Source organism: Prionailurus viverrinus, chromosome E3 (genome assembly GCF_022837055.1).
Source record: "Prionailurus viverrinus isolate Anna chromosome E3, UM_Priviv_1.0, whole genome shotgun sequence".
NCBI lineage: Eukaryota > Metazoa > Chordata > Mammalia > Carnivora > Felidae > Prionailurus > Prionailurus viverrinus.
This window is the reverse complement of record NC_062576.1, coordinates 22,106,683-22,125,668: the sequence shown is the minus strand read 5'-3', so window position 1 is coordinate 22,125,668 and position 18,986 is coordinate 22,106,683. Positions and strand designations below refer to the sequence as shown.

At 47.6% G+C, this 18,986-nt stretch overlaps 1 protein-coding gene across 5 annotated transcripts in view; it reads right to left on the bottom strand.

The window, feature by feature from the left end:
• ARHGAP17 (Rho GTPase activating protein 17) overlaps positions 1–18,986 on the bottom strand; it is an 89,660-nt gene that overhangs the window by 58,279 nt on the left and 12,395 nt on the right. The window contains exon 1 of one of the 5 annotated variants that reach the window (XM_047838393.1): positions 10,302–10,383. The exons of the other annotated variants lie outside the window; for them this stretch is intronic. The gene's annotated coding sequence lies outside the window, so the exon portion shown is untranslated. Of the gene's footprint in view, positions 1–10,301; positions 10,384–18,986 lie in introns of those variants that run through there. 5 annotated transcript variants of the gene reach the window in all.

The window sequence follows — 18,986 nt, the reverse complement described above, 5'->3', positions numbered from 1 at the left end:
CAAAGCAAATCAATATATTTATTATCCTTTTTTTCATTTTACCAACTAGACCCTTTGCTTTCGATTTAGAGGTACTTCACCTAATAAGTTATCTGGAGACTGAAATATATGTGGAACATATTATATGAAAATGTTAACATGCTGCTTAAAAATAAGTTTACACTATGTTTCCTGCCTTTATGGACACTCAGCCATATATTACATTGATAAAATTAATTTTAGAACGAGATCCAATATCTCTTCTTAATCAGATTTATTTCTGGGCTTTCTAGTCTGTTCCATTTATGTATCTTTTTTATGCCAATACCATACTATTTTGATGACTACTGCTTTGTAATATACAGCTGACCCCTGAACTACAAAGGAGTTAGGGGTGTTGACCCTGTGCAGTGAACAATTGGCACGTAACTTTTAACTCCCTGAAAATTTAACTACTAGTAGCTACTGTTGACCAGAAGCATCACTGAGAACATAAATAGTTGGTTAACATGTACTATATGTTATGTGCATTATTTAATGTATTCTTACAATAAAGAAAGTTAGAAAATGTAATTACTTTTTAAATTCTTTTAATGTTTATTTACTTTTGAGAGAGAGAGAGAGAGAGAGAGAGAGAGAGCGCACGCGCGCAGGTGAGGGACAGAGAGAGGGAGACAGAATCCAAACCAGGCTTCAGGCTCTGAGCTGTTAGCACAGAGCCCAATGCAGGGCTCGAACTCACGAACTGCGAGACCATGACCTGAGTCGAAGTTGGACGCTTAACCGACTGAGCCAGCCAGGCACCCCTAGAAAGAAAATGTTATTAAGCAAATTGTATGGAAGAGAAAATACATCTACAGTATTGTACTGTAAAAAATCTGCATATAAGTGGGCCCATGCAATTCAAACCCACGTTGTTCAAGGATCAAGGAGTTTGAAATCGGGAAGTGTGACGCCTCCAGCCTTGTTCTTCTAGCTCAGGATTGCTTTTGCTGTTTCAGTTGTTTGTGGTTCCATGTGGATTTTACAATTGTTTTTCTTTTTTTGTGAAGAATGCCATTAGAATTTTGATAGGAACTGTACTGAATCTGTAGACAGCTTTGGGTAGTATGGAGGTTTTAATAACATTAAGTCGTCTAAACCATGTATACAGGCTATCTGGGAAGATTACTTTTCGTGACGAATCATGAATCTGGAATGTAACATACAAACTGGGGTGGCTCCTTCACACAAAGATACCCCCATTGGTCTATGCTGTCCCCACCTTAATTTTAGGGAACCACCATGGTCCCTACCTCCCCCAATATGTGCTCCAAATGACTCGATCTTTCTCATCACTGTGTCTGGTCCAAGGCTCAGCCCTTTCTTTGCTGAACTGTTTGGGAGTGTTCATCTTTACCAGAGAATTTGCCAGTAGAATTTTTACCCAGGGAAAGTCTAGCAATTACTCAGAATACTGGCCACGGTGCCCATTCAAAGAGTCTATTAGCCACAGAAACTTGGTTTTTACTGAGATGTGATTTTTTTTTAAGTTTACTTATTTATTTTGAGAGAGACAGGGAGAGTGTGACTAGGGGAGGGGCAGAGAGAGAGGGAGAATCCCAAGCAGGCTCCTCGAGATCAGTGCACAGACTCTGATGCAGGGCTCAATCTCACAATCTGAACCGCGAGATCATGACCTGAGCCGAAATCAAGAGTTGGACACTCAACCGACTGAGCCACCCCGGCGCCCCTGAGATTTGATTTTTGATCAGATTTTAAAAATTCATGAATAAAGCAAAGAGGGAGAGCAATATGTTAAGCTTATCAAGGCACCTAGAGACAGCGCAAGCCAACGATTAAACATAATACTTGCTAAATCAGATTGTTTTCAATCAGACATTTTGCTCCACAGACCTAAACTTTTTGTATACGGGTCTTTTTTCTGCTTCGTCAGAGCCTTCTTTGTGTCCAATGTTCTGTGCTTGAAAACACACTTGAATGTTTCCTGTCTGTAACTGGGAAAACAATACAAAGCAGGAAAGCACTTCCGGCTCACCATTTTACTCTGGGGTTTGTTTTTTCCTATGCAAGCCACTGTGCAATCTCACTAGTCATTCAAACAAGGCTTACTTACATAGGGCAGGATTTTTAAATTTATTACTTTTTGGTAAAGCATTAACTTTTTCCCTTGTAATCCCCAAAACCTACAAGCAGCAGGGCTGTGCAGGCCTTGATGTCTTCCCCGGTTCCCTTGACTGGTTGTGGTAACGGCCGCCTTTCAGTCGTGCCTAACGGGAGTCTCACTCTTACTGGGCCAGAAGAAAATGGAAACACCCCCAACCTGAAGCAGTTCAACTTACCCGGAAAGACACAGATGCTTACACTAGGGCACAGGGTCAAAGGAAAATCTCCAACTGGCGTGACAATTTCCAACTCTAATTGTGGACTCATTTCTGGAGAAGTTTCTGCCATCAGTACACTCAAATGCCCAACGCCACTAATGTGAAACACCACCTTGTTTCCCAGGATACAGACTACTGCACGTGGGCCGCGTCCACCTGCATAACACACGTATTATGGGACCGTGGAAATAAATGCTCAAGACCACACCTTCAATGCATGCTATGAACTGCCAAGCACTGTGCATGACTGACCTCTTCCCTGCGAGCCAGACAGATCCATGGGGGCAGAGACCAAGTCTATCTCGGCCATCACTGCCCCCTTCCCCGGAGCACCCGGCTTGCCATGGCCACCTGCCTGCCACACCATTGTGGGTGCTTCGTAAATACACACTGAATGCATTAATGAAAAAGCAAATGGCTGTCCCAACAATAGAGAATGGTTTGAAAAAAAGGTCTTTGTAGAGTTCAACAGAGGTAGCAAGAAAAAAATTCAATAGCAGTAGGCAGAAAAGCAGACGTGTGCGTAGAATTGCCTTCCACAGTAAAATCCACAGCGACTAAAATTAAAACATGATAGTGCCTTCCAAAGCTAATGTTGTTGTCTTTTTTTTTTAATGAAAAAAAATACAGCAAGTAAACTACCCATATTACCAGGGGTCAGCGAACTATGGCCCACAGATCCAATCTAGCTCACTGCCTATTTTTGTATGGCAAGCTAATGGTTTTTACTTTAAAATGGCTGGGGGTGGGGGAAAGAAACTCCAAAGAGGAACATACGTACGATGCGCAAGGACGATACGAAATTCGAGTTTCGGTGTGCACAAATCAAGTGTGACTGGAGCACAGCCAGGCTGATACGTTTCTGCATCATCTATGGCTGCTTTCACACCACAACGGCAGGGTGGCGTTACTGCGACAGAGACCAGACGGCATGTGGGGCTCAAAATATTTACTCTCTGGCTGCCTCCCAACCAGGGTGCCAACCCCTGCTGCACACCAGTGATCCTCACGGGGTGTGGTGCAAACCTCGCAAGGAGGCTTTCTGGAGTCACTTTGAGGACTGGTACGTGAAGCCGGTCTGGAGGCGTGTAGCCGGCCTCCTCCGAAGTCCCGCCTCATGTTTGAGAAGCTGCTGCTAAAATGAACGGGGGCGGCTGACTCTGATGATACAGTCCAAATGTGAGGCACAGCCCGATGCTGGTGACGTTGGTGACAGGCGGAAATCAGAAGTGATGTCTCTCCTCCCCCTACCCACCTCCACCCACTCCCCTCCCCAAAACCCACTGAACTATTGTAACTATTGTTCTCTTCCCGATCCTTACCGACACACCAACGCCAGGACAAGTTCTAAATAAATACAACCGCCTGGGTCAGGCGTCGGCAAACTTTTTCCGGAAAGGCCAGATCGTAAATATTTCGGGCTTGCAGGCCACACCGTTGCCGCTGCAACTACTCCGCTCTGCCGCTGAGACACAGAGGTTGTCACAGACAACATACAGACGAATGGACCTGGCCATGTTCCAATAACCGGGACTTCTGGCCGCTGAAATGTGAGTTCACATAACTTTCCTATGTCACAAAATATTCTCCTGATTTTCTTCCCAAACATTTAAAACTGCATAGTTTGCTGACCTCTGATCTGTGTACCGGTTCAGTGTGGTTTCCTACGAAGCTTCGATCTTTTCTAATCACTCCCAATTCTTCTTACTTTGAAGGGGGATGGCTGCGCGTGCCCAACTTGCTCTTCTGAAGGCAAGCGGCGCCGCTAGCTTTTCGGGAATTCACCAGCTCTGAGCCACTCTCAGCCCGAGAGCAAAAGCTCACCTTTTACCACTCAGTCCCTCTCTCCCCAGGGATGGCAAACACACGGCCCGAGAGCCAACACGAACTTCAAACATCAGTGCCTTCCCACTGCCCCAAGATTCTGGTGTTGACGGCTTTGGTTGACCAAGCCACACGAGAGTTCATAATTCTGTTGGTTTTTCACTTAAACAATCACACTTGGGTGTATCAAAAAAAAAAAGGGGGGGGGAGACATGGAGAGAATTTTTAATAAACTGATTTGAAATGCTGGTTACCTGCAAATATTTAAGTGCATGTTTGAGAAAGAATATAAACTATGACCAATCAATTGAGGCGTCTCAATACGGTCTATAGGGCAAAGACATACATGGTCACCGACTGCAATGAAATTTATATTTGCAGGGAAATGACAGTGGCCAGATGCATTCTGCCGGGAACCAGATTTTGAGCAACGCTGTCCTCTCCTGGTACAAGCCTTTACAAAACCCACTTGAGCCTCTGTGCCCAGTCTGGACACACTCGTCTGATTTCATTTCATAGTGAGCCAGGGAACTACTGGGTGAGTTTTTCCTGTTCTGTCTCATTAGATTAGCTGTCTTCTTAAATTTCTGGGCAGTGATCTGAAGTCTACCTACTTGGGGGGCGCCTGGGTGGCGCAGTCGGTTAAGCGTCCGACTTCAGCCAGGTCACGATCTCGCGGTCCGTGAGTTCGAGCCCCGCGTCGGGCTCTGGGCTGATGGCTCAGAGCCTGGAGCCTGTTTCCGATTCTGTGTCTCCCTCTCTCTCTGCCCCTCCCCCGTTCATGCTCTGTCTCTCTCTGTCTCAAAAATAAATAAAACATTGAAAAAAAAAAATTTTGAAGTCTACCTACTTGGATTTTAAAAGTAAAGGAACCCTATGACACTTTATAAATGAAACAATTTGTTACACATTCCAAAAGTAGTTTTAAAAGACTTAAAAGAGGGTTTATATACAGACTTCTAAAGGGAAAGTATGGGAAAAGAAAAACAGAAGACCCTCCCCCCCCCACCCCCCGCATAACACTGAAAAGAAAAAAGGTATTTTTCAGAGGGAAAATGATCAAAGTATTTTGGTAATAGGATGGGTGAAATATACCTAATACCTATTTGTATATACCTAATACATATACCTACGTATATATTTGCTTCATATTTATAGCTTTCCTAAGATTAATACCGTTTACTTTTTACCTTAAACAACGATAACAAAACCCTGATGGCTCTTAACTGAATCTTTATACTATTATTTGAATTCCAGTCAATAAGATGAAAGGTTATATTCTCAGATAAATGGAATTGAGTTTTATTGTCTTCCTACGCACGTAAGCTTATCCCACAGCTTTTTGTTTGGTCAGTTGGCCTTTTTCCCCCTCTGGCACACGCAATGGAATCTATTTGCTGTCCCTGCTGTAACCATGTGCTCCACCAACAATTTCTGCTCGTGGCAAAGTCGGAAGGAAGCTCGCTGCCGGGGACACTGTGCAAGTCCCTGCAGTGGTCTCCCCAGGGGAGTCATTTAGATAGTAAACCTGCTTGGGCCTGAGGGCAGCTCAGTTTGAGATTTCAAAATGTACTGAAGCAGCAGAAATATGTGAGACATATTTTGTAAAGGATCTCAATGCGGACAAAGCATGTGGAGCTAAATCCTATCGGGGAGGGGCGGGGGTTCTGGGATGGGGGATTCAGTTTACTGCCACAGCCGGGCAAGAAGTCAGGCGGAGGCGAAAGGCCATACACAAAAAAAATGTAAAGCAGAAGTACCAAAGGCAAGGCCACACGAATTCAGGGCTCGGCTCTGGCTCTGACTCAGTGCCGTGGCCACCGGCAGGGAGGCACTCCGCATCTTAAGACAGGTTGTGCAAGCTCTTTTCCAAATGCTTCTCCCTAAGTCAGCACATTTGGACTTTGAAAAGCACGTTCCCATAAAAATCCGGTTATAAATGATCATTAAGTTCTCAGTCCAGGACCCATTGTGCTTACGGCTTATCTGAAGTGCCCATTACGCTTACAGCTTATCTAAAAGGCAGCCCTTGTAGGCGCCTATTGATTTCTCTGAGCCACTGTGAATCTAGGCAACAGTAGTAAAAAAAAAAAAAAAAAAGAAAAATCCAAGAGGTAACAGCGATTCTCAACCATAGCTACACATTATAATCCTGGGGGCTTTAAAAATACTACAGGTGATTCCATTTTTTTTTTTTTTTAATATTCATTTTTGAGAGACAGAGAGACAGAAGACGAGCAGGGGAGGGGCAGAGAGAGAGGGAGACACAGGATCCGAAGCAGGCTCCAGGCTCCGATCTGTCAGCACAGAGCCCGACGCGGGGCTCGATCTCACTAACGGTGAGAGTGTGACCCGAGCCAAAGTTGGAGTTTAACTGACTGACCCACCCAGCCACCCCCAGATGATTCCATTTGTATGAAATGGCCAGAAAACGTAAATCTACAGAGGCAGGAAGCAGATTAGTGTTAACTGAGGGCAGGGGTGGAACTGAGCACTGACTCTAAAATGGCCTAAGGGATCTCATCGGGGTGAGAGAACTTTTGTAAAATCAGACTGAGGTGACGGTCACACGATGCTGTCGGTTTGCTAAGAAATCACTGAGTTTTGGGGGCGCCTGGGTGGCTCAGTCAGTTACGCGTCTGACTGCGTTCGGCTCAGGTCATGATCTCGCAGTTCGTGAGCTCAAGCCCCACATCAGGCTCCATGCCGACAGCTCAGAGCCTGGAGCCTGCTTCGGATTCTGTGTCTTCCTCTCTCTCTGTTCCTCCCCTGCCTGCATACTGTCTGTCTGTCTCTCTCTCTGTCTCAAAAATAAACATAAACATTAAAAAAGGAAAAGAAAGAAAGAAATCACCGAGTGTTGCACTTAAAACGTGCAAATTCTATGACATCCCAAGGTGGTTTCAGAAAGATTAATACCCGGGCCCCAAGCCGGAATGACCGAATGGAACCTCTGGGGGTAGGGCCGGGCATTCTGTTGTAAAGCTTCCCCGGCCATTCCAAAGTACGGCGAGGGTTGAGAACCCCTGAGGGAGGAGGGTCAGAGGACCGAAGCTGGCAGGTGGCGCGGTACCCACCAGGACACGACAGAAAGAGGGTCCAGCAGTAAATGGCTGGCAGTAGCAAAAACAGAGGGGCTCCCATAGAACGGGCCATGGCCGCACCCTTGCTGGGTCAGTACTGCCTAGAACATGGTCTGATGTGTGTGACTCACAACCGAGCTCACGCTCCTGCCTTTGCAGGCTGAATGATAAGAACCCGACGGCTGGCAGACTCTAAGGTTCACCGCAGGCAAAGAAGGAGACGGAATGCGGTACGAGCTGAGTCAGGGCTCTGGGGTCAGACAGATCTGACTTGGGAGTCCCAGTGCTGTTGCTTGGTTGCTGCAAATATGAGTGCCCATGCCTTCCACAGTCAAATGGGAACGATGGTCATAATAATGCCACCACCACAGTGATCGTTTAGCGATGCCCTTCATCTCCTTCAGCTCATTAATGTGGTCCCGGGTGAGGGTTCACGGAGCGTCAGCTGTCCGGAGCAGTATGACAGATGACCGCCACCTTCAGATAACTCCCAAGCTAAGTCTTATCTGTGGAAGGCTTCTGCAGTGACCAAGCGTTCTAGCTTCTCCCAGAAGTTACGGCCGAGTGCAGGCCACACAAAGATAAAACCACAACAGAAGCGGGCAGCCCGGTCAACTACAACAAAGAGTTGGTTGTGGTCACACTGCGTGGGCTGGAGGCCCCCAAACAGAATCACAGGCACGTAACGCACAGAAACTCAGAGACCTAGTATGTGGTGAGTTAGCAAAAACCCTTCATCAAAGGATCAACGTCTCAGTCCTCTGTGCCTGACGCCGCTGGGAATGAGGCTATACAAATGCCAGCCCTGGTGGTTCTCAGGTGTGCCTTCCCAGAGGGCCAAAGAACTCTCTGGACAGAAACCATCTTAGGATGACCTTGCTATGAGATGTGTAGATCTTCATTCATTCAACCGGTATTCGTGGAGCCCTCTCTAAATGTCAAGAACTGGGGAGGCTAGAAGGAGAGAAATGAGCCGCAGTCCCCACCCTTGGGAGCTAAAAGGAAAGACAGAAATGTAAAGAACCAACTTTGTTCCGAGTTTCTGGGAGCAGAGAGAGAAGCAGAATGGATTGTGTGGCCAGGAAAGGCTTTACAGGGAAGCAGCCTAAGCAGACCCCAACAGGATGGGAGAGGGAATGCGCAAAGGGTCCTAAACTAGGGCACAGAAGAAGAGGAGAGGGGGGCCTGGCTGAAAAGAACCAAGAACCAGGAACGAAGGGGCAACAGGGAGCCATTGATGGTTTCTCTGTCCTGGAGTGGCATCAGATTTGAGTTTCAGAATGAAAATTCGGACACTGGAGGACAGGCCAAAGGTAGGAGAGCATTCGAGGGCCTCTGCAGTTATTCAGGGAGTGAACAAGAACACAGGCAGGAAGCCCTACCAGCCCGATCGGGCCGATGCCATGCTGCTATTTTAAAAGAAATGGTAGGACTGACTCACTGACTATAAACCATCAACTTGAAAAACGCTTTAAAAAGTTCAAGGAAAACCTATAAAATGTGGAGGTCTCTCTCATCAGGAAAAAAATCAGAACAGAAGCTAGAATTCATGGACCATAACTCAGGTAATCAACCAGCTTTCCAGTACTAGATTAAGCTTGCATTCGTACATTCCTCTCTGTTATGAAAGCACTTTGGCATAATTATTTCATTTTATTCTCTTACACGTACCCTTATGGGGCAATTTTTATCCCTATCTCACGGGTGTGGAAACTGGGGCAGCCACCCGTTAAATAAATGACATGGGAACCGAAGCCTCTGGACCCTCAGGAAGAGCAGTTTTAAGGTCCCTGACCAAAGCGGACTCTCTCCTCATTTGTTTTCACGCCAGATTCTGGTCCCAGCTCCACCACCAACTAACCTTAGGCTCTAAAAATACAACTCGTGACATTCCTGTACCTCACTTTATTTACGTTTGCATCAACCATCTCATGCAACTTTTAAGAGATTGCAACAAAACAGAATATTTGTGAGAAAAGAGAATATTTGAAACCTTCAAAGCTGTGCTTTGCAAATGTATGGTCGTATCTGTATAAACAACAATAAATGCTACATATTTTTCAAGGCATGCAAGGCAGAGAATTTGGAATAACTGTGGATCCTCTAAGTGTCTAGGAGGAGAACACAATGCAGATGTAGCCCAGAAAGTTCCATGATCACTGTGGTGCAGAAAATGAAGGGAAAACATGTTCACCTGGAAAACTGGGGTGCGGCTCTTTGGCTGGATGACGGCGAGATTCTGGGTGGACAACACCATAAGTCTTCACTTGCCCTTTTTTAAAGGTCAAAGAAAAGAGTGTTCCAACACCGTGGCTTGATGGAGGGAAGGACGCTATTGATGACTCAAAACAGAACGCGAATTTTTTTTTTTTACCCTTAAAAAGAGGCTTTTCCTCCAAAGGATATTCAGAATGATGAAATGGTCCCGGAGTGGAACAGTACGGCCCATCGCTGCACTTGACCCCACAGGGTGTCATGCATACTTTGCCGCTAACCTTTTCACTCAGTTAGTCACTGAGCAAATATGTGTTGGAGTCCCTTCCATGAGCCATCGCGAGTAAGAGTCACGGCCCCTGCGCTGACTGGGCGCAAGGGCTGTCAAGGAAAGTAAGCGATTATGCTCCAGCGCAGTGAGTGAGGCACAGGGCCTCCGAGAGGAGAGGGCTGTCGTCACCACCATCACAGCCAACTAACGTTTACTGAGCTCATACTATGTGCTTGGCACTGGTCCAGGTGCTTCGTAAGAGTTAATCCCCTTGACATTTGCGGTAACATCCAGGGGGTAACTATCATTATCTCCACGTTAGGTAGGAGGAAACGGAGGCACTGAAAAGTGATGTGACCCGCTCCAGGTTTCACGGGAGGGCGCTGAGTCTGGGCAATTTTGCTCCCGAGATCCCGTTCTTCGCCTCTGTGTTCCGAGTGCTTTGCACGTGGGGACCCACTGAATCCTCAAGATAACTAAGCCATCGATGCTATCACCATACCCATTCTGGAGATGAGAAACCTAGACGCAGAGATGATAACTTACCAAAGGTTAGAAGTGATGGGAGGGCATCTGATGCAGGCCTGAGAGAGCAGGAAGGTTTTCTGAAACTGGTGATGGCTCTTGAGACCTACTCCGTGAGCTGGATGTAGAAGCTTGGGTGCTGAGGAAGGGTATGTGAAGGCAGTGAGGACGGAGGTGGGAAAGAGAGCGCGGGAAGAACACACGCAAGGCGATAACGGGGGTGGGAGAACCGCGGGCCCCGGAACCCCTCTTAAGGCTTGGGTGCGTGGGGCCTGCTGGAATCTGAGGGGGAGCGGGAGGTCAGGGCCGCCCACCACGGAAGGAGGGCAAGGCACAGCTGACGACACCCCCGACCCTGGGACCATCCGAGGCTCAGACAGGCAGAGCCTGCTGAAGAGCGGTGGGAACGACCGAGAGGAGGAGCGGTCCCTGCCGGCCTCTGCACCTCAAAATCAGTATCGGGCACTGGTCCACTACCGTAGGGAGGGCACGAGAGCTGAGGAGAGTTCTAGCTCTCCTGAGGCAGGCACACAAGTCCTACTAAGTTTGGGGGTAAGGCAGGACAACTGAGATAAACAAGAGCTGCCAAAGGAGACATTTCCATCCGACCCTCAAATAAGCGGAAGCCTGTGGCGAACTGAATGCGCCCAGAGCCACAGCAGAGCCCAGACTCCTGCAACAGACTAGCAGAGCTGAGTGCCTGCACGAACAGCCTGACACAAGAGGTGTGCCACTCTCAGTGTCCACACGTGGCTAGCGTCCCGTCAAAACTCACCACAGGAGAAAAATAGAAACCATGCATTATTAGGATACACGGTCAATGGAACTAGATCCAAAGACGGCCAAGATGTTGGAATTCTTTTGCAGGAACTGAATTACGGTAAGCACCTTAGAGCATCTAGTGAAAAAGGCGGGCCGAATGAATGAGTAGAGGAGGGGTTTCATCAGAGGTTTGGAAGTTGAAAGAAATTATCCAAACGAGGGGCACCCGGGTGTCTCAAGCCAGTTAAGCGCATGACTTTGGCTCAGGTCATGATCTCACAGTTTGTGGGTTTGAGCCCCGCATCGGGCTCTGTGCTGACAGCTCGGAGCCTGAAGCCCGCTTGGGATTCTGTGTTTCCCTCTGTCTCTCTGTTTCTGTCTCTGTCTCTGCCTCTGTCTCTGTCTCTGTCTCTGTCTCTCTCTGCCGCTTCCCCACTCGTGCTCTCTCTCGAAAATAAATAAAAACATGAAAAGAATTTTTAAAAATGATCCACATGAAAATACAGAGAGGAAGAAAATTGGAACAATATCCAAGAACACTGGGGCAGAGAACTACTGAATACACAATGGCTGGGAAGTATCCAAATTTAATGAACAATACCAATCCACTTATTCAGAACTCCAAGAACTCCAAGCAGGATAAACACAGAGAACAACACACCTAAAAGGATCAAGGTTGAAGTGTTGAGAAAGAGAAAGAGAACATCTTGAAGGCAGACAGAAAAAAAAAAAAAAAAAGAGGCACTTAACGTGCAGGGGAGCGACACAGGAATGACGGCTGACTCATCATCAGAAACACTAGGACCAAGTGACAATCGAGTGGCATTTTAAAGTGCTAAAGGAAGAAAAAACGAACAAACCAGTCAACCTGCAATTGCACACCAAATGCCAATATTTCAAAGATGAAGACAAAACTAGTAACGTTTTTGTAAGTAATCTCTACAGCCGATGTGGGGCTCGAACTCACGACCCCAAGATCAAGAGTCGCGTGCTCTACCAACTGAGCCAGCCAGGCAACCCTAAAATCATGACATGTATCAAAGAGACAAAGGTTAAAGAGACCTCATCTCCTGAAGACCTCACCACGGCACGGTCGTGCGGAGGGGAGGGAGAGGGAGGCGGAGAAGGAAAGAATTTAGGCATCTGCCAGCTATACTGGACCAGTCTGGGTGGGGATAGCTCTTAGGGAAGGATGATGCCAGCGCTGACTCGTCATGGCCGTCTGCAGTGCCGGTCAAAGGAGGGCTGTGAGACTGCACCCAGGCACCCTGGGAAAGAGAACCAGACAGACTGACAGTGACGACAGAAGGATGTACCAAACAGTCCAACTACGGATGTTTTTTTTTCCCCCAGGCTAAATGTTATTCTTGATGTCACGCCTTAAGCTTCTCTGTGCGGGCACATGAGGCACAAGAAGTGTTTGTTAGAGATTTATCTACTTTCTAGTAAAGTATTAGGAGAGTTTAGCATAAAGAGAAGACTGCCAACTTTCAGCTTGCAGCTTTTAACTTCTTAGGTCTCTGACATCTTGGGAGAATAAGGAAAAGTTCTAGTTGCAACCCGGCTTGGCAATTTACAATTAACTATTTCCCAGCCTTGACACTTTTGACATTTTGGTCTAAATAATTCCTTCCTGTGGGCTGTCCAGAACACTGTAGAATGTTAACAGCATCCCTGGCCCTTACACGTTTAAAACCCAGTGGCAACATGTCCCCCTCTCCCCAGCAGGGACAAGCACAACCATCTGGAGACACTGCCAGATCAGGGGGCGAGGAGGACGGCAAAACTGCTTCCGGTTAAGAACCACTGGGATAAAAAAAAAAAAATTCTTTAGGGCTGCCAGGAAGGCTAAAAGATAGCAGTCTTTTTGTGTGAAAGTCAACGTAACTTAGTCACATTAATAGGACGGGAGGCTTGCAGGAAGAGGAGGGACGCTCCTCTGACTGTGTAATGGCCTGTTTTATGAGTGCTATTCCTGACGATGTACTTTTGGGGGAGTCCTATATCCTGAGAAATGAAAGAACACAGAAACTTGCTTCACTGCTTTTCCAAAGACCGTTTCTTTGCTTAGTGTCCTAGGACTTTTTATGAACTGGTGACAGATTTTTTAATTGCCAAGAACTCTGTACCTTTTTCTCAGTAGTTTGTTTGTTTGTTTGTTTGTTTGTTTAATGGGATATACGAGCCTTTCTGAGGATTTTCTTACATCCTATTGTCCTGCCTTGGACAATGAGCGAACAAATAAAACAGCCCCAGGGCTGCTTCTTAATCGGTCATCTGGGACTTTTTCTGAATGGCTTTTAGTATCGTCTTTTCTAATTCCCAGGTTTGTTTTTTTTTTAAATACCTAACATTTCAGTGGACTGTAATGAGAGAGAAGAAATACACACGTGTTCTCACCTGGTCACCCGAAACGAAAATGTCTCCCAGAATGTCTCAAGTTCACGAGAGAATTTTCCTACCCTGGATAATTTCAGGAACCTACTGGTGGAGACAAGCTGTTGTGCTATAACATATTACTATGGTGGTTGTGTTCCTAAGGATTTATGAAAAATCCCAAATTATACGGTCAACGCCTACAAAGGCAGGAGGGAAAACAGAACGAAGCACGTTCAACTGGCACCGGAAATTCAATGGCATCACTGGGCAAAGCGTCCCATTCCATCTGGATATCACTTGAACGGGCGCTGGTCTTTTCTCATCACGCTCTTAGCAGCATGAACATCTCACACAAGTTTACCTCCTTTGCCACCCACAACCCAGAAGAACAGAAAAATACTCCTGAAAGTGTGAGTTCAGAAGGTGCTGGCCCCTTGTGGGCGGGTGAGGTGGCTAAGACTGACAGCCCAGAGCACATCTGCTGCGGGTCAAACAAAGCCCCGTCCACCACCTAAAAGCCGCGTAAGTATGAGCGGGTTACTTCGTGTCTCCGTGCCCCCGTTTCCTCGTCCGAAAAGTGGAGACGTTAAGAATTTCCAACTTCCAGAACTGAGTGGATTACAAGAGATGATATACGCAACGAGCTAATTCCTAGAAAGCTCAAAATGTGGTCTTTGTTGTTATGACGTTAAGTGGCTGAGAGTGTAGACTCTGCAGACAGACTTGCTGGTTCTGTGACCTGGGACAACCTAACTGAAGCTCTCTGGGCCTCTGTTTTCTCACCTGTAAAAGGGGATAATACAGCACCGATTTTGGTATTAAATGAGTCAACCAAGACTAGCACTTGGGAAAAGGCCTGGCAGATGGGAAGCACCCAAACACACGTAAGCTAGCAGTGTTACAATTATTTTCTTTGGAAGGATCTTCCTGGCAGCAGTGTGGAAGGTGCGTGGAGGGCTGGGGAGGGAAGACACACCGCACCGGTGCGCAGGGAAACTGAGGAGTTGAGAATGAAGAGAACGGAGGGAGAATGGGAGATCCAAGTGAGAATAAGGAGCCCCCCCCCGCCCCCTCCCCCCCGCCCTAAAGCAGCGGAGAAGGAGGGGAGGCGACAGAGAGCTATTACAAAGATACAACACGCAGGACTTCGTGACGTGGCGTGGATGGAGAGGGAGAAGGAATCCCCTAGAATGGCCACCACGTTTCCACGCTGAGTGACCGGCTAGACAGCGAGGCTCTTCAACTGCGGAGAAAATCTGGGAGCCTCTGAGGTTGGGGTCAACACGGTCAGCTCCGGAAATGCCGGATTTAAGGGGTCGATTGAGCGTGCAGTGGAGACGTCCGGTGTGTTTCTTGCTATGAGGTTCCGAAGCACAGCAGAGGCGCCCGGAAAGGAAACTCAGAGCGTGTTAGCAGGAGCAGCAAAAAACACTGCTTTGGGGGAGTTTGCTCGGAACGCAGATCTGGGGAGAAGACGAAGGCTAAGCACAGAAGCCTTAGGGGCAACGCAGCGCAAGAGCAGCCCAAGAGCAGAGAGCAGCAGGGAGGCCGGGGAAGAAGCCCAAGAAGCCGGGAGTGTGGGCCACCAGAGCAAGGATGAAGGACCCGCCGAGAATGCACAGTGTGGCAGGGAGGGCAGGAAGGTGTGAGGGCGGTGGCTCCCGGGAGCCAAGACGCAGGGCGCCGAGCGCAGACAGAGAAGCAAAGCCACGTGAAGAGAGACGCGAGCTGTCGCAAACCTGAACATCGCGAGTGGCAGAAAAGAGCCAGTGGAGAGAGGGAAGCTGGAAATGCAGAGTGGCCAGAGGAAGGCCGAGGAGGGAAGCCCCCGGGGAGGGCGAGAGCGGTGTGCGAGCGGGAGGTAATGACCTTGACGGCAGGGAAGGTGGCGGCAGCAGGTCTTCTCTGGGAACTGGGAGGCAGGTCATCAGGCCCAGGAGAGTGGGTGTGTCTGCAGAAGGGGTGGAGTAGGTTTGAGGGAAGTAAAAGTCTGGCAACAAGGCTTAGGAAAACGGGACGGGAAACTGCGCCAAGGGCTGGAAGGCAGCCTTTAAAGCCCAGCTGAGCTTGGAGGCCGTGACAGTTGGGCCGGCCTGACCCTCCACGTGAGACGATCTTTCTGGACCACGCCCTGCATCCCAGGTACAGGCGCCAAGAAGCCCCAGATGAACGAGCCTGGCTGTGGCTCTGCGCAACAGGTGAAGGAAAGAGGCCGGCTGGACAGACGGCTGGAAGGGATGTGAAAGACACCCTCTGTGACTGACTGAGGGCAGAGAAGGAAAGGGACCCAGCAAAGCACAGAGGGGGACTGTTCAGGAAAGGAATCCAAAAAGACAAGAGACTGGAGGATGAGGTGGACGATTTGGGTTCCAATTTTAGAAGTGGTTCTTAAAACACTAAGGCAGATTTCTTTCTGGAAAGGAATCCCAGTTTATATTCCCACCTGTGTATGGCTGTGTGACGGCCTTCGTCAGTTCTCCCAAGACAGCAACCTATCATCGTTTTGAGCTGTGCCAGTTTAGTAAGTGAAAAATGCAGTCTCAGAGCTTTGGGTTTCTTCAGTTAGTTATAATTTTGAAATGAGTCTTATATACTTACTGGTCCTCTGTATTTCATCTGTGAGCATTCTGTTCATGGCATTTGCTCACTATAGTGTGCTTTTTGGGGAGAGAGAGAGAGAGAGAAAGAGAGAGACAGGTTAGTGTAGGAGAGGGGCAGAGGGAAGGAGATAGAGAGCAGGAAGGAGGGAGGGATGGAGGAAGGGAGGGAGGGAGAGAGGAAGAGGAAGAGAGAGAGAGAGAGAGAGAGAGAGAGAGAGAGAAAATCTTAAGCAGGTTCCATGCTCAGTGTGGGGCCCAACATGGGACTTGATCCCATGACCTTGGCATCATGACCTGAGCTGAAATCAAGAGTCAGACGCTCGACCAACTGAGCCACCCGGGTGCCCCCGTCGTGCACTTCTTTCAACTGATCGATAACACAGCTTTATACCTTAAAGATCTTAATGCTCCGTTGTGGCTGCTCCTGTTTCCACCCAGTCATTGGCCATAATTTTAATTATAAGATAGGCAGACAGAAGTTTAATTCCTGTGCGGTTAAGTTTATAATGGTGGTTTTATTTGCGTGGTTATCTTTTATTGTTCATTCTCTGTACTTTTATGCCAGAGCGTGAAGAACTTTCCATCTTTCCCTCCGTTCTGTGGCTCTGGGTTTTCACTTGAAACTCTTCATCCATTTGGAATCGACTTTGGCCCCTAATGGTGAGGTACAATCTAACCCGCCTACTTTTTCCAGTGCTAACCTGTTGTTTCATACTGTTTCCTCCCTGTCTTCTGACGCCTCCCTACCTCATGCCGCCTTCTTAAATCTCCCAGGGCCGGTTCCCAGGTGGTAGCAGGAGCCCCGTCTCACCAGCGTGGGAGCGCAGCCGGGAGGCTCAGGCGGCCAAGGTCAGACAGAGAGCCGGGGGACCACACGGACTCAAGTCCAGTTACTCTTTACTAGACTCCAGCTGCCCCACAGGAGTCTTCGTTTTCTTAAGCCCTCACCTAAAAGCTTTGAAAACATTATGGAACGGACTAACTATCAAAAGAAGCCGATTATTCAGGGAAAGTAATTTCATGTGATCGCCAGATCTCATCGTGGAGAATACCCCATCTCAGCTTTTCTGGGGAAGGTTCTCACAGACGTCAAGTGTGTGTTCTGGAGAACAGCGGAACACCACCCACCTACACCGGAGGTAGACACCTGTAAACAGCGCTTCTCCACAGATGTGTTTCTAGCGTGGGGGCCGTGACTACACATCTCTCCAGGAACTAGCCCGGGGTTCTTGGCCGTGGGCTTGAAGAGGTCTGTGGAGTCCGTGAAATTCTCTGCCAATCTGTGTGTGTGGATGATTTTTTGGGGGGGAAGAGGCCGTCAGAACCTCCATGTAACATCTACAGGGAGCAAGGTTTCTATTCCTAAAGACTGTTCTAAGAGTCAAAGGCTGCAGTTAAGTCCACTGCCCTGTGACCTGCTGATCACTTCTTTAGAAGTTATATTAACATATGTTGCCGGGGCGCCTGGGTGGCTCAGTCAATTAAGCATCCGACGTCAGCTCCTGTCACGATTTCGCGATTTGTAGGATTGAGCCCCGTGTTGGGCTCTGTGCTGACAGCTCAGAGCCCGGAGTCTGCTTCGGATTCTGTGTCTCCCTCGCTCTCTGCCCCTCCCCTGCTCACATTTTCTCTCTCTCTCTCTCAAAAATAAAAACCTTTTAAAAATTAAAACTAACAAAATAAATAAAAACCTATTGCCACATAGGCTCCATTTCAAATTTCTCTTCCAGTTCCTTCCTCAGTCCAAGTGCACTGTGATTGTTTTCTCCATACGGTTAGGCTACCTCAATTCAGTATTCTGCCTTTAAGCCACACGCCTGCCAATCTTATGACTGAGCCTTGGAACAAAGGCTCAAACATCAGACACACTACAAGGTGTGTGACTCCAAAAGCAGAGGGAAAATGCTTGTAGATTTCCACTGAGAACCACTCAGATTAGGACATTCGCATTTAAACACGAGTTCACCTTACCACATTTCTGGAACGCCTAATTAGGGTGAAATCACACGCCCTTTAGACAATATTGCTATAAACAATTATACAGCTACACATTATTTTCGAGTCTAACCAATTAAATGAGGGATGAAAAAGAAACTGCTGAAAGAAAAGGAAAAGGAGAAATAAAAACATAGATAATACATACGTAGAAATTCAAAGAAGTCACAAAAATGATCAGCTATGACTAATTTAGCACATCTTTATTTAGTACATAAAGATATAGACAGACATGAACATCACTCACGTTTGCCAACTGAACTAATCAGGCACTCTTCCAATGACAACAGAGCCCTCAGGAAGCACAGAAAACCTTTGTGTGTAGAAAGAGACGTGCCAGGCTCATGGGAAAGGACATCAATCCTCCCCAAAGTTTAGTTCACAGATATGCCAGGCCATCAATGCCTGGGATTTACTTATTTTTGGGTTCTCAGGACCCACCCCATAGCAGGGACCCACTAAATATATGGATTAATGTGCTCTCGACCAATCACAATCATAGAATTTTTCTAGGAACTAGAAACGATACCAAAATTCACTTCTACACAGAAATGGGAGACAGCAACTGAAAAAGGAAAGCCAAAGGAGCCCAGCTCTGCCAGAGTGAGAACACATTACACATCCACAGTTATTATCGGCACAGTGTGGTGTCGGTGCGCACAAACACACCCACCCGAAGCCACGTGTCAATGAAAACAAAGTCAACAGAAAGTCGAGGCAGGTGTGAGAATTCTATGGTTCAAAAAAGAGAAGCATGTGAAACGAACGGAAAAGCGAATAATCACTGCGTCACCGATTTCAGTAAATAACATCCAGACATAACCCGAATCACGCCAACCCCTCCCTTCTTCGCCCCTAAAGCCACGGTGCTCAATAGTTTCTCACGTCAGTCCCACGCCATTGTCCTGCTCTGGGGGCCATCACCTCTCCCTCAGGCTGCTGCGATCGCTTTCTGCTTCCTGACTCGTCT